The sequence below is a fragment of the Dasypus novemcinctus genome, chromosome 12 (assembly GCF_030445035.2).
Source record: "Dasypus novemcinctus isolate mDasNov1 chromosome 12, mDasNov1.1.hap2, whole genome shotgun sequence".
In the NCBI taxonomy this organism is placed as follows: Eukaryota; Metazoa; Chordata; class Mammalia; order Cingulata; family Dasypodidae; genus Dasypus; species Dasypus novemcinctus.
The window spans coordinates 51,496,397-51,512,961 of record NC_080684.1 but is presented as its reverse complement, the minus strand read 5'-3'; the positions used below and the strand labels follow the sequence as shown (position 1 = coordinate 51,512,961).

The 16,565-nt window shown below is 36.8% G+C and overlaps 1 protein-coding gene across 2 annotated transcripts in view; it reads right to left on the bottom strand.

Moving 5' to 3' along the window:
* The window catches only part of FRS2 (fibroblast growth factor receptor substrate 2), a 124,153-nt gene that overhangs the window by 44,024 nt on the left and 63,564 nt on the right, over positions 1–16,565 (bottom strand). For both annotated transcript variants that reach the window (XM_004483854.5, XM_071218940.1), the window contains exons 2-3: positions 11,839–11,934; positions 11,082–11,124 (exon numbers count right to left, since the gene is read on the bottom strand). The gene's annotated coding sequence lies outside the window, so the exon portion shown is untranslated. The remainder of the gene's footprint in view (positions 1–11,081; positions 11,125–11,838; positions 11,935–16,565) is intronic.

Sequence of the window (16,565 nt, the reverse complement as noted above, 5' to 3'; positions counted from 1 at the left end):
AGATACCACTTTATACCCATTAGGATGGCTATAATAAGAAGACACATGATATCAAGTGCAGAGCAATTAGAACCCTCATACATTGCTCGTGAGAATGTAAAATGGTGAAGCTGCTTTGGAAAACAACTTGGCAGTTCTTCAAAAGGTTAAACATGGTGTTACCATATGACCCAGCAATCCAATTCCTAGGTATTTAACAAAAAAAAACTTGAAAACATATGCCCACACAAAAACTTGTATGTTCATAGCAGATTATTCTTAGGCAAAATACTGAAACAGCCCAAATGTTCATCAAATGATGAAAGCATAAACAAAATGAGATATATCCAAAAAGTGAATATTATTCAGTCATAAAAGGGAAAGAAGGGAAACGGACTTTGGCCCAGTGGTTAGGGCGTCCATCTACCATATGGGAGGTCCGCGGTTCAAACCCCGGGCCTCCTTGACCCGTGTGGAGCTGGCCATGCGTAGTGCTGATGCGCGCAAGGAGTGCCGTGCCATGCAAGGGTGTCCCCCGCGTTGGGGAGCCCCATGCGCAAGGAGTGCGCCCGTGAGGAGAGCCGCCCAGCGTGAAAAGAAAGTGCAGCCTGCCCAGGAATGGCGCCGCCCACACTTCCCGTGCCGCTGACGACAACAGAAGTGGACGAAGAAACAAGTCGCAGCAAATAGACACAGAAAACAGACAACCAGGGGAGGGGGGAAATTAAAATAAATAAATAAAATCTTTAAAAAAAAAAAAAAAGGGAAAGAATATATGCCACAATATGAATAAACCTTGAAAACACTATGCTAAGCAAAATATGTCAGACACAAAAGGCCACATATTGCATGATGCCATTTATAGAAAATGTCCAGATAGACAAATCCAGAGACAGAAAATATATTAGTTGTCAGGGACTGGAGAAATAAGGGATGAAAAGTGACTGCTAAGGGGACAGAATTTCGTTCTGCAATGATGAAAATGTTTTGGAATTGGGTAGTGTTGGTGGTTACACAACTCTGTGAATGAATTTTACATTTAAAAGGGGTGAATTTTATAGTATGTGATTCCTCAATTTTTTATAGAAAACTAAATCAATATATCATAAAGAAATAGAGAACCTGGATAGATAACTTATTAAAGAAACTAAATAATAGCTTAAAATCTTTCCACAAGGGGAAGCAGATGTGGCTCAGGCAGTTGAGTGCCTACCTCCACATGGGAGGTTCCAGGTTCGGTTCTTGCACCTCCTAAAGAAAAAACAGACAACGAGCAGATAACGAGCCCCCCCCCCCAAAAGAGCATAAATAATGAGCAAACAGAGCGGGGAGACATCTCAAGGAGGGAAAAAATGTTTAAAAATCTTTCTACAGGACAATCGTCAGGATAAGACTACCAAAATAGTCAAGGAACAACAAATCATTACCACCTTAAACAAACTCTTCCAGATAATAGTGAAAAAAGGAAACACTTTCTAATTCATATCAAAATCTTATTAAGGGGAAGCAGATGTGTCTCAAGCAACTAAGCTCCTGCCTACCACACAGGAGGTCCATGGTTTGGTTCCCTGTGCCTCCTAAAAAAGACAGTGAGCTGATGTGACAGGTACGTGCGGCAAGCTGACACAATAAGATGATGCAACAAGAGACACAAGAAGAAAAACATAATGAGAGACACAACAAAGCAGGGAAGAGAGGTGGCTCAAGTGATTAGGTGCCTCCCTCCCACACTGGAGGTCCTGGGTTCAGTTCTGGTGCCTCCTAAAAGACACAGCACACAGCAAGTGCAAACAATGAAGGGGTGGGAAGAAATAAATAAGTAAAATAAATCTTTAAAAAAAAAAGTTTACTAGAACAGTAAGAAAAAAGAAATTTACAGGCTAATCTGACTAATGAACACAGATATTAAAAAGTCCTAACAAAATGCAAGCAAACAAAATCCAGTGATTTATAAAAAAAATAACCCATCTAACTATAAACCGTTTATCCCAGGAATGCTTGGTTAGCCTAATTTGTTCTCTTCTTGTTCTAAGTCTAAGTATAAATCAGCAAAAATAATCAGTTCCCAGTATTTTAAAATGTAATGTTACTTATGAAAAGTATTTGGGGAAGCAGATGTGGTTCAAGAAGGTGGGCACCCACCTACCACTTGGGAGATCCCAGGTTCAGTTCCCAGTGCCTCCTAAAGAAGACCAGCAAGATGACAAGCAAGATAGTGAGCTGACACAACGGGATGGTGCGGCAAGCTTACACAACAAAATGATGCAGCAAAATGATACAATGAAGAGATAGAGCGAGGAAACACAATGAGAGACACAACAAGCAGGGAGCAGAGGTGGCTCAAGTAATTGGGTGCCTCCCTCCCACATGGGAAGGGAAGGGAGGGGAGGCAAGGGGAGGAGAGGGGAGGAGGAGGGAGGGTAGGAAGAAAAAATTTGACATTGTGTTAATATTTTTTGTTGGTCAAATCACATGGAAACATACTGCAACTGAAGATTCTTGGTTTAAGTATTACTAATGGGTAGAATTATACAGCAAATAATTATCAGATCATTCCTTGTATAAATCTATATGCCATCTACATTACTGAGTAAATTATTGATCCACTAATCAATCATTAACTGTGATTAAAATTAGCAAGTGATTTTTCAACATTAATTGAAAACTTGTGAGGAGCATGTTTATTCAGAGAAGTAACAGAATTTGATGTGAGCATTTAAAGTAAATTTGAGATGAAAAGTATATTTTCCAAGCAACAACATTAATTTCTTATTTAAGGAAATGGCGTAATTTGAGATTTTTGAAATTTCTATTAGTTGTATCTTCTTCTACCACATAAATACACTCACTGTTTGGCAATTAGAAGACGCAAATGTTTTTAAATGTTATTAAGAATTTGGTGTAAAAATTGACTGACACACTGTATCTTTTACTAAGAAGTAACTTGGCCCATTATAACTTTTATTTACAAAAAAAAAAAGAAAGGAAATCGATTACTTGATCTCATTAACAGATTAAGAAGAAAAAAAGTTTTATCTCTAGAGTTGTAGAAAAACCTTTTAACACAATTCAATACCCATTCATGGTTTTTCAAAACCAAATCAAACACAACTCTTAGCAAAGAAGAATGAAACTTTCTTAACTTAATAAAGGACATCTACAAAAATCTAAGGCAAGTATCATTTTTAATAGTAAAATTTGAAAGCATTTCCTCTGAAGTTAGAAACAAGAAAAGAAACTAAACTGTGAATATCTGCAGATGCCTGAGATAATATAGCAATGGATGAGACCAATGACATAGAAGAGAAGGTACAGAAACAACAGAAACAACCCCAGCCCATATAAAAAAATTTGCTATTCAACAAAGAGTGCTTTGCAGATCAATGAGGAAACAAATGGTTATTCAATAAATAATGCTGGGACAACCAATAATGCAAATGAAAAAAAAGATGAAATCATATCCCTTACCTCTGTACACAAGAATCAATTACTGGGAGATTGAAGAATTAAACAGGAAAGGCAAAACCCATAAAGCTCTGGCAGGTAATAGAGAGGAGAATATCTTTATGACCTCTGGATACGAAAAGATTTCTTAAATAAGATAAACTATAAAGAAAAAAAAGCCATGTATTTAAATATTTTAAAATTAAGGATCACTGTAAGGTATAAATGTATACTGACTATACTTTCTTGTATTTAAGGGACTAGGTATAAAGAATTCCATCAAAAGTTATTAAGGTAGGGAGGAGTGGAGTGAGGGGGGTTGGGGGTATATGAGGACCTCATATTTTTTCTATGTAACATTAAAAAAAAAATGAAGGAAAAAAAAAGGTTTTAAGGTAGGAAAGTGGATGTGGCTCAGGAACCTGGGCTCCCAGCTACCACATGGGAAGTTGTTGGTTCAGATCTCAGTGCCTCCTAAAGAAGACAACAGGCGGGCGCAACAGACAGGCATGGCAAGCTGACACAACAAGAGACACAAGAAAAAAAAACATAATGAGAAACACACCAAAGCAGGGAGCAGAGGTTCCCAGTGCCTCCTAAAGAAGACAGCAAGCTGATGTGACATGACAGGCAGGCATGACAAGATAACACAACAAGAGACACGGGGAGGAAAAACATAACGAGAGATACAGCAAAGTAGGGAGCGGAGGTGGCTTAAGCGATTAGGCACCTTCCTCCTACATAGAAGGTCCTCGGTTCAGCTCCCAGTGCCTCCTAAAGAAACAAGGAAGATGAATAGACACAGCAAGTGAAAAACAACAAGGGGTGGGAAGAAATAAATAAAATAAATCTTAAAAAAAAAAAGTTATTAAGTTATATGTGAGAAATGCCAAATAATCAAATGAATTCAGGCAAAGATCAAATTATTTTAGTCTTATAATTCTCTCCCATATTTTAAAACTAGTCAGTTAAATAGCGATAATTGTCAAAGCAAGTAGACTATCTAATTTAAAAATAATAATATAATGCTAATATAATACAGGACTATGTTCCAAATACTACATATCTTAAAAAGATAGCCAAGAGTGCCTACAACTGCAAGCAGGAGAATTGCATCCATCATCCATGTGGAATCTAAACCCCCTCTTGATGTAGAGGGGTACTGGACATGGCCATCCCAGGTCCACAGGATGGAGGAATGGAGTGTGGATTGCAGTGGACTTGCTGGTGTTCTACTGGAGAAATACTGTGACTAATAAGGGAAGGGGTTGTGGTGGTGATGTGGGGAGGGTGGCCACAGTGGCTGCTGATGGTCGGGAGAGGGAAGAAGAACTGTGGCGTGGGGGCATTTTCAGAATTTGGAGTTGTCCTAGGTGGTGCTGCAGAGACGGATGCTGGACTTGATGTCCTGTTGTGGCCCCCTGGGTGGACTGCGGGAGAGTGCGGACTACAATGTGGACCACTGTCCATGTGCTGCAGCAGTTCTCCAGAACATATTTGCCAGGTGCAATGGATGTGCCACAAAGATGGAAGAGTTTGTTGACGTGGGAGGGGTGGCATGGGTGGGGTGGGGGGTATATGGGGACCTCATGTTTTTTGAATGTAACATTTAAAAGAAAATGAAGAAGAAGAAAAAAAAGATATTCTGGATTTGAAAACCAGGATTACAAGAAAGACATGATTCAGTAAATGTCTACATTAATGCTTTTATGTCTCCTTTCAAGTATTAGCAATGATGCTCACGGTAAAATGTAGTGTTTCATATAAGTGTGAACTATTCAGATAAGATCTCCCTTGTTGATAATAAACTTTAAAAAAAAACCACAACAACAATACTGCAGAGAGACAAATAATCAGGACTTTCCAAATAATTCTGAAAGTAAAAGTGCCAAAGCAGCAAGCACAATTACCGGGAACATATTATTTACTTGGGAAACTATTAAACACTGTAAATATGGCTAAAAGAGATGAGATGAAAAGACAACATTTATCCCAAGATAAAAACTGCCCACCCCCCCCGCCACATACGCACATAATATGAAAGTATTATACAAAATAAATTAATTCCCATTTTATTCACCAAAGCATCCTCCCCCCTTCACCCAAAGCACACAGGTACATACATACACAGTAGTTATTTTCAGTCTAAACTGTCTCTATAGCTCACATGAAAACAAAATGATTTTAACCACACACAAGCTCCTGCACTCCAGCTTGTAGCTTCTACATGTTGCCCACACAGCACTGTGAGCATATGATTAGGAGGAATGATGCACAATCACACCACATTCCTTCCCTCAATTCACACATCAAGAACTTGCCCTCTCAGCTGCATTTTTCTTGAAACAGCCATGGTCACCTTAGCAACCCTACGCTCTAAAATGGACAGCTGGTCCATTTAAAGTTAGCCCTTCTTGGCAAGGAAAATGCTTGTTCTTCAAATTGGGGGAGAGAAGAGAGATTTTCCTCTCAATACACATTACAGGGGCTGATTTAACTTGATCAGCACCTTTGTTCTGTGGCAGCAATTTGTGTTTTCAACCTATTCTGAGGTTTTTGTTTCTTTTTTGAAAAAATCTAAAGCAAATGGCTAAAAGAATAAAATCAATCTGGCTCATATGGAACTCTAAGGAAGAATGGAATCTGAAACAAAAAGGTATCTGAAATAATATATTCTTTAATAAAACTGTATTTCTGTAAGTTCAAAGTTACTTAAATTGAGCTGTAAGTAACATCTGAAGCCTTAATACACACAATAAGAAATCAGTCATAAGACTAGTGTCTTTGTAATATCATGGTCTATTTTTTTTTAAAGATTTATTTATTTTTCTCCCCTTCCCCCCCACCCCAGCTGTCTGATCTCTTTGTCTATTTTGCTGCGTCTTCTTTGTCCACTTCTTTTGTCAGTGGCACGGGAATCCGTGTCTCTTTTTGTTGCTTCATCTTGCTGTCAGCTCTCCGTGTGGGTGGCGCCATTCCTGGGCAGGCTGCGCTTTCTTTGCACTGGGCGGCTCTCCTTACGGGGCGCACTCTTGCGCGTGGGGCTCCCCTATGCGGGAGACACCCCTGCGTGGCAGGGGACTCCTTGCACGCATCAGCACTGCACATGGGGCAGCTCCACACGGGTCAAGGAGGCCTGGGGTTTGAACCGCGGACCTCCTTTGTGGTAGATGGATGCCCTAACCACTGGGCCAAGTCCGCCGCCATCATGGCCTATTTTTGAACAATAAAAACTTCGCTAAATATCAACATCCTATAACTAATCTACTCAACAGACTATACATTTACTGCATTCCTTTATTCCACTACCTTTATTTGAAATCTCTCATAATCTTTCCACTGGCTCATATGCAAAATAGGTATTGAATAGCAAATGGTTTTTCCATCAGAGGACTTTCCAGACCTAGAATGACCTAGGACAGCACTGGATTGTTTAAGACCAATCATGAACTATACTTGTACCACTAGTGCTGGGCTTCAACCAAATTAAACCTTAGGTAAAAGGTACAGGTTGATAATCTAGTTTACATTTTCATACTACAGACAAATAATTTGGTAAGAGGAGAATTACTATATTCTGAAATACATGACACCAAATTGCTCATTCCATACTCACAGAGAGGTCAAGCAGGCATGTTAATGCTTAAAAACCAAAAGAAAACATTTTTTAGAATTCACTCTAAATTGGGAATATTTATGACCTAATTCTCAATATAACAAAAATGAACCAAATCTGTATTAATTTAATAAATGCTTCTTTAGTACATCTTAAGGTTAAGTGACTACCGCCTACATTATTCATTAGTTAAATCTTGGTTTAAATATGTGTGTCTGTTACACTTCTTAGGCTATGAGGTTCTTCCTAGTTAGAAACATTTCTTTTAAGTTAAGACTATCCTAATAATCACATCTTCTATATATAGCAAAATATCAATTATAGGATGGCAGTATAGATTACAGTAACAGGCGCTTAAAGCTAATTCATTACTTATTTTCTCATTCATAAAATGGGAATACTATCTGTTCTATTTATGTGATGTGCTAACAAAGAAAGAATAATGAAAGTAATACATAATACAAAATACTCAAAAATTAAAATGAGGGAAGATATTATAAATTATCTGATGTCTAATTCTCTGAATTATTCTTTTGCAAAAAGGGGAGGGGAATATTCAATAATGCAGGGAATATCAAATCAATATTAACTTCAAGAACTGTAGGTCTTCCAACCAAATATCTTAAAAATACTTATGTGTTTATGTATAAGTAACTACTTTCAAGAAACTACCTCCATTTGACTTCACTATAAGCAGTCATTTTAAATTTCTTCCTCTTTTCAATTCCGCTACTGAAGTAGTTCCACACTTCCTCCTAGACCTCAGAACTAAATTCCCATAAGCTCATCATCCCACACTAAGAAACTATTTCCAATTAAGCACCTTAGGTTCTTCCCACCTCTGACGCTCTCCCCCACCTCCAAGAACCCAACTCTGTTCTCTCATGGGAGTTTCTCCCTACCTCCTCTTCACTACTACAGGGCACACCATTACCAAGGACTTGGAGCTTCTATTCTAAAGTCCCTATACTCTGACAATTTCTAGCTACAGGATCCAAGAGAAACTGCTTCTTCTGACACTGTGCTACTAGATGAAATTGTATATCTGCATCCCAAATTTAGAACCCTGAATTTGTAATGGTAATTATTCAACTTTTACTCTGTATAATATTCAGTAAGATTCATAGAACATGGTCCTGCTACATGAAAGTAATAGAAAAAATAAGTTGAATGTTGAACTACACATAATGCAGAAATTAGTAAGTAATAAATAGTAGGAGGTCCATGATATCACTGGCATTACCTTTCAACTAAGCTTTTTTTTTTAAAAAGATTTATTTATTTGCCACTGGGCCAAGTCCATTTCCCTCAACTAAGCTTTTGTTCACTAGCACTGAGACCTAAGAACTTCAATATATTGTTTCTAGAGGGAAATGGACTTTGGCCCAGTGGTTAGGGCATCCGTCTACCATATGGGAGGTCTGCGGTTCAAACCCCGGGCCTCCTTGACCCGTGTGGAGCTGGCCATGCGCAGCGCTGATGCGCGCAAGGAGTGCCTTGCCACTCAAGGGTGTCCCCCGCGTTGGGGAGCCCCATGCGCAAGGAGTACGCCCGTGAGGAAAGCCGCCCAGCGTGAGAAGAAAGAGCAGCCTGCCCAAGAATGGCGCCGCCCACACTTCCCGTGCCGCTGACGACAACAGAAGCGGACAAAGAAACAAGACGCAGCAAAGAGACACCAAGAACAGACAACCAGGGGAGGGGGGGAAATTAAATAAATAAATAAATCTTCAAAAAAAAATATATATATATATATACATTGTTTCTAGAAGAAAAATACATGCTTTTCTTAGGCCCCAATTAACCTTTTCTTTTACTCTTCTTTTTATTTAATATACAATTTTTTAAAAATTTATTTTATTTATTCCGTCTACCATCTTGTTGTTTATGCTTGCTGTCTCCTCTTTGTGTCTGCTCCAACTTGTCTTTTAGGAATCACCAAGAACTGAACTTGGGACCTCCCACGTGGGACAGAGGCACTCAATCGACGGAGTCACCTACTTCTCCCTGCTTTTTTTTCTCTCTCATTGTGTTTCCTCTTTACATCTCCTTGTTGCATCATCTTTTGCATCAGCTTGCTGTCTTGTTCATCTTCTCCAGGAGGCAACAGGAACCAAACCTGGGACTTCCCATGTGGTAGGCAAGAGTTCAATTGCTTAAGCCCTACCTGCTTCCCTTCTTTGACTATTCTAATAAACTCTTAGATAGGCAGCCTTCTAAAAAGATGTTTATATTTATTTCTCTAAATGCCACAGCACCTAACTCACATTCTTTAACATCAATTCTAGAATTTAAAAAATGAGCACAAATTGGACTTTTCTTAAATACTCAGGTTAGTGGCCTTATACAGGTAAAGTATTTTTTATATATAACTGTTTCATTTTAATAAATACCAACTTGGAATACAATGCACCAGTTAGAAGCAACAATCTATATTAACACTCAGTAACATGGCAAGACTTGGGGTGAAAAAGGAGGGAGCAATGGAGCATAAGAATTAGACTACTGGGAAGTGGACTTGGCCCAGTGGATAGGACATCCATCTACCATATGGGAGGTCCGCAGTTCAAACCCCGGACCTCCTTGACCCGTATGAAGCTGGCCCATGTGCAATGCTGATGCGCGCAAGGAGTGCTGGGCCACACAGGGGTGTCCCCCGCATAGGGGAGCCCCACGCACAAGGAGTGTGCCCTTAAGGAAAGCCGCCCAGCACCAAAGAAACTGCAGCCTGCCCAGGAATGGTGCTGCACACACGAAGAGCTGACACAGCAAGATGACGCAACAAAAAAAAAGACACAGATTCCCGTGCCGCTGACGACAAGAGAAGCCGACCAGAAAAAAAAAAGAACACGCAGCAAATGGATACAGAGAACAGACGCCTGGGGAGGGGGGGAAGGGGAGAGAAATAAAATAAAATAAATCTTAAAAAGAAAAAAAGAATCAGACTAAGATCTAACTAATGTATAATACCTTTTATATAAATTAAAATACAGGAACACACAATTTTAAAGCATTTTATAAGACCCAAAGAAAAAAGATACACATTACACATTTAAATCGTTGCTTATCTGGAGAATGAATATAAAGGAAAATGGAAGAATGTAACTTTAATGGATCAATGATGACAGGTATGACACAAACTAGGGAATATCATTCTTTCAATACTCTTCTACTGAGTAAAACTGCCATGTAAGATAGTCATACTCTTTCATAATATATACAGAATTGCCCCAAAATAGAAACAATTTTTAAAAGTTGTCATCTTAATATACTTTTATGTAGCAGGATAATATTATAAAAATGAGAATAAGTTGCCCTTGATAGTGTCTACTCTAAAATTTTTAAAAATTATGAAAGCATCTGGGTACACATGAAAGTAAATATTTATTGAACATGTATAGGGGAGCCATAAGGGTACCAAACTCTACGGTCCATTGATCCCCTTCAGTAGTTTGCATTAATGTAGAAAACTTTAATAATTTCATTTGCCAAAAGAATAGTAACAAATATTTCACGATAAAGTTCACTGGGATTCAGATCTTTTAAAGTTTGTGTTTTTGCTTTAAGCACATGATCCAGGAAAAGAAGGACTTGGATTTCTCCTGAAGTTCTGCCTCATGGCCTTTGAGCAATGCCTGGAAGATCAGACAGTGCTCCACATAGGTTCCTTATCTTGTATGACTGCTCTAATCCCCAGTCAATTATGTAATGTCTACTAAGTGAAAGATGAATAAGCCCAAATGAAAGAAAATACCTTCTCCTATTATGGATTAAACTACTCCAAAGGATATTAGAATAAACTCTGACCATGAGAAGCAGTATATGAGTTTCAAAGGTGATCAATTTTATCATACCATCCTAACCTCAAACAAGATGAGCTGTGTTTTGCTAGCAAATTTTGAGATAGTAAAAGAGTAGCTAACAAATCCATGAGGATCTTATAATAAGAAAAGATAAGACATAAATATGAGGAAAAGGATAATAAAAAACAATTATGCCTGTAACCAACTATATTTGTTTTATTACTATACTAACAATGTCTTACCTTGTAGAACTCTCTTCTGAGAAAAACAGATGTAATTTTGTTCCTAAAAAAATTCAAGTAGGAAAATTGAAATGTTAGTTTTGAAACAGCAAGTCTCTTGAAAATGAAAATATATATTACATTCTCATCTAAATCCTGCATTTTTATAGAGGTAGGAAAAAATTACCACAAATTTAGCTATAAGAATATTTTAAAAAACAAAATGCTAAGATAGCACATTCAAAATACTGTGATATTTGCAATTATCAAAGCTTAAAAGACTAAGTCTCTAATAAAAAGTCTATTTTTTAAAAATACCTTAAAAATTTACTGTTGAATTCCACAAACATCTGAAACAAATTTAATTTGAAAAGATAGACAGGAAGCATATTCTTTACAACACTATAACCAGAACTATGTTTTTAAAATGTGAGGAAAAAAGACTAAAAGGAAAAAAAAAATCCAAAAGTTATAAGAATAGCTGTATTTGGATAGTGGTAATATAATGACTCTTTTTCATTTATTTCCTCAAAAGTTGTTATTCTATAAAATTTTTACAAAAAAATCAAAAAATTTTTATTTTTATGATTCTTAAAAAGGTATTGCACAGACATGTGTTTTCTAAAGATATAATATCTAAAGTTTGTATTAAAAGCCAAAGTAAAAACAGAAATAAAAGTTGACACTTTTTTCTTTTTTAACAGTCACTCTTTGTTTTATATTCAGATGTTTTTCAAAATAGATAAAATAAAAACAAATAAGATTTGGCCATACTTACCAATCTGTTTGAAAAGCTTTAGCTGCATCTTACTTTATGACAAATTGACTGTTTCATCACTTCTGCCTCTGGGCATCTACTGCTTAATGGTCATTTCTGAAATAAATACGCAGTTATTGAGAATGTTACAATAATATTATGATTAAAAAACAAATCTTCAAGGACAATTACCTAAATTTTAGTGACCATAGAGAGATATCAGAGCAGTTTTTGAGGAAACTACTAATTTAAAAAAATTATTAACAGAGCTGAGGGTGGGGTGAGGGGGGTAAAATATAGGCTGTTTTCCCAAAGGAACAGAATTATACAGTATGTTACACATACTAGGTACAAAAGTCTACAATCTCTTCAGTCCTCAATGTCTTTCACCCAGTGGGGCTTTGCAATTCTTAAGAATTCCATGTAGAGACTGGAAAAATAAAGAAATATGAAAGAAAAAAGACAGATGAGTCTAAAATCACACATTTGAACACTATAAATTAATTCACTGATTCTCTAACCACAGTAATCAATGATATCTGTTGAGTAAGGAGGCAAAAATAGAGAAAATTAGCCAAGCTAAAGAAAAACCACACAAATGGGCTATCTGGCACTTCACATTCCTGATGACACACTTCACACAGGCCTTCAACATTAACACCTTCTGGCAATCATAACTCATTTCTCCATCTCGTGACAATTGCCTCAAATTTCCTTTCCAAAACCTTCCACTTTCTCTAGCCTTCCTAATCCCCAGCTAATACTCTTGCCTCATATTTTACTGAGAATATGGAAGTCTTCAGACAAAAGAAATCCCCTCATGTTCTTACAACCATTTGAACATAATGAAAAAAATGTTTGGTGCCTCTTTTCTGCCTCTTCCGGATGACTTATATTGTAGGCATCACATGCCAAACTCTAAAAAGAGATGGCCAATTCTCCCTACATGTCCTTTTATGCCGTTGTCTCTGTTTCACAACCTGCCTACTACCACAAAGTGAGTCTTCTCTAAGAATCCATTCAGCCCTAGGTGGGCCATACTTTGTCTGATACACATACTAGAAAATATTACTTAGGATGCACATCTACAAAAAGACTGGTCAAAAACAATGAAAAAGATGAGTTTATGCACAAGACTCTAAGGAATAGAGCATGAATTGGCTACCCACTTTGCACCAAACTCTTTTGTGCGGAGCCAATATCAACCAAACAGCTACTCATTAGCTATCCCTTCCTCTTGAAAGTATTACCAATATTTAGGAACAAAAGAGGGCAACTATTTAATTCTAGTACTAGACAAAACTCCAGGACCACTATCTACTGAGCAAATAGGTTGGTGCTTAAGAATAAGGGAACAGAAAGGGAAGAAAAGGGGGCAAGATCAGGCTTCCCCAGGAAATTCTGAAAGTTCTCTTCTAGTTCAGAAAGCTAACAGTGCTATGTGAAACATCTAAAGACTGAAACCAAACTGATGTCTATGCCATGAAAAAAAAATTCATAAATTATACACAAAAAATAATTCATAAACTCATTACTTTTTGGTCTCTCTTTTATAATATAGTTGTTTACCAATTAAATGAGGTTAAGCATCACTTAATTTCAAGTAGTCTCACCTTCATTTAAATCACCATTGAATAAATGTTAATTTCACAAATGTACGAGAAGTTCACACATATTACAGAATGGCAAGAGGCAGTGAGGAAGCTGAATAAGTGTCCGAACCCTAAAACTTATAATCAAGACATAGATCCCACTTAAGCTGTAAGAAACTGCCTGATAAAGACAGACAAATTGATCAGTATAACTGAACTGACATCTCAGAAACAGATCCTTACACTTACAGTCAAGTGATGACATTGTTAATAAATGTGAGAGTCAGGACTTTTTCTGTTTTATACAGAATGGAAGGAGGGACTGTTCATATACAGAGAAGATTCCTAAGTGGAGCACTCCACGCCACAGAGGCCAAACAGGAAGATATGGTCCAGTTAAAGGAACAAGATAAGCCTCCAGATGACATAAAGGAGTTGAGACAAGTAATCATAGATGTTCAAACATCTGTTATTAAGGATTAGTTGAATCCTTAATAAATTCAATGAGATAGCTAAAGAGATTAAGGATATTAAGAAGACATTGGATGAGCACAAAGAATTTGAAAGCATACATAGGAAAATAGCAGATCTTATGGGAATGAAAGGCACAGGAAATGAAATTTTAAAACATCGGAATCATATAATAGCAGATTTGAGGAGGCAGAAGAAAGGATTGGTGAGCTTGAGGAAATGGCCTCAGAAAGTGAACACACAAAAGAAAAGATGAAGAAAAGAATGGAAAAATATGTTTTCCCGTCTGAAAAAATCTGAATAGACCAACTCCAAAACATATACTAATCAGAATGTCAAATGCCAAAGACAAAGGGAGAATACCGAGAACAGCAAAAGAAAAGCAATGCATAACATATAAGGGATATCCAATAAGATTAAGTGCTGATTTCTCACCAGAAACCATGGAGGCAAGAAGACAGTGGTCTGATATATTTAAGATACTACAAGAGAAAAAGTTCCAGCCAAGAATCTGTCTTTCAAAAATGAGGGCAAGATTAGAATATTTACAGATAAACAGAAACAGAGAATTTCTAAGCAAGAGACCAGATTTTCAGGAAATACTAACCGGGTGTGCTAGAGCCTGAGAAGAAAAGACAGGAGAGAGGGGCTTGGAAGAGAGTCTAGAAATGAAGATTATATCAACAGAAGTAAATAAAAGTGTCAAAAGAGTGGTGAAAATAAAATATGACAGATAAAACTCAAATAGGAATAAACTTAACCAATGATGTAAAGCACTTGTATTCAGAAAAATGCAACTCAATGTTAAAAGAAATAAAAAAAGTCCTAAATAACAAGAAGAACATTCCATGTTTACTAACTGGAAGACTAAATATCATTAAGATGTCAGTTCTACTCTAACTAACATACAGATTCAATGCAATCCCAATAAAAATTCCACCAGCATTTTTTTAATTGAAAACATGATTATCAAATTTATTTGGAAGGGCAAGAGGTTCTAAAAAGTCAGAAATATCTTAAAAAGGAAAAGTGAAGCCTCATCTCCAGACTTTAAATCATATAAACTAGCTATAGTTGTAAAAACAGCATGATACTGGCATAAAGACAGACACACAGACCAATGGAACCAAAGTGATGGTTCACAAACAGACCCTCACTTCTATGGTCAAGTGATTTTTGACTAGACTGTCAAACCCACAGAGCTCGGGCAGAACAGTACATTCAACAAATGGTGCTGAAGAAACTGGGTATCCATAGCCAAAAGAAGGGAAGAGGACTACTATCTGACATCTTATTCAAAAATTAACTCAAAATGGATCAAAATCCTAAAAATAAAAGCAAGAATCATAAAGTTTCTAGAAGAAATTGTACGAAAATATCTTTAATACCTGGTGCTAGATGGTAGATTCTTAAAGGAGATAAGAGGAGGACTGAGATGGACTACTGGTATTTAATTTATGTAGAGGTTTTAATTAGCTTTACTGTAAAAGTGTGGAAATGTATAGAGTGGATGGTAACAAATAGTGAGTAACAGCTAGTTTTTAAATGGGTAAGTGGCTGACAATGGTAGTATGAAGTTCTCTGGCCCATTTGCGAGTCTGAAATCCCATCCCTAGATGTTGCTAGGTATGTAAATGCCAGTTGACAGAACGCTAGAGAAAAATCTAGGAACTGAATAACACAGTAAACCAAGAGGTGGATGAGAATTGTGGTTGATGGTACAGATGCAAGAGTGTCATTTGTATGCTAGAGCAAACATACATCACTACTGCAGGGTGGTGGGAATGTGGAGAAGCGTTGGAAAAATACAACTGAAGTGACCTATAGACAGTGTTTAGCAATAATAATATTCTTGCATCTATCCAAAGATGTACTGTGTTGATAATGGGCAGTATGAAAAAGTGTTCCAAATGTACACTATAGATGTGTTAACAATCAGATGATATTATCTTATCTGTAACAAATGTTTCACCACAGTGTGGTGTGTTGATAGAGGGGTGTTGTTTGGGAATTCTGCAGATGTGCATGATTGTTTTATAAGTTTACCACTTCTGTCATAAAAAATATATTTTAAAAATAATAATAGGGTGGTTTGGGGGGAAAATACACCAAATGTAAGATAAGGACTATAATTAATAGTAGATTTTGAAGATATTCTTTCATAATTTATAACAAACATCTCATGACAATGCAAGGTGTTGGTGGAGGGTTGATGTATGAGACCCCTGTATGATGTTATACATGTTTGTAAGTTCACAACTTTTACTATACATTTATTGTTTATATATGTTCATATATAAATGATATAAAGATGATAATAATAACAGGGTGGGTTGGGGGAAAATACTTTAGTTAGTAGTAATATTTTGACAATACTTTAATCATTAGTTAAAAATGTTTAACAATGCAAGGTATAGGTGGCAGGGTGAGTTATGAGAGTCCTGTATGATGTTATAAGTTTACAACTATAGTTGTAAGTTTACAACTATTACTATACACTTTTTGTTTATGTATGTTTATGTATGAGTGACATACTTCAATAATTTTTTTTTAATGAAAAACAAAAAAAAAAATGATTAGGGAAATGGATGTGGCTTCCAAGTGCCTCCTAAAGAAAACAAAACAAGGCAGCGAGCTGACACAAAAGGCTGGCGCAGCAGGTAATGCAACAAGATGACGCAACAA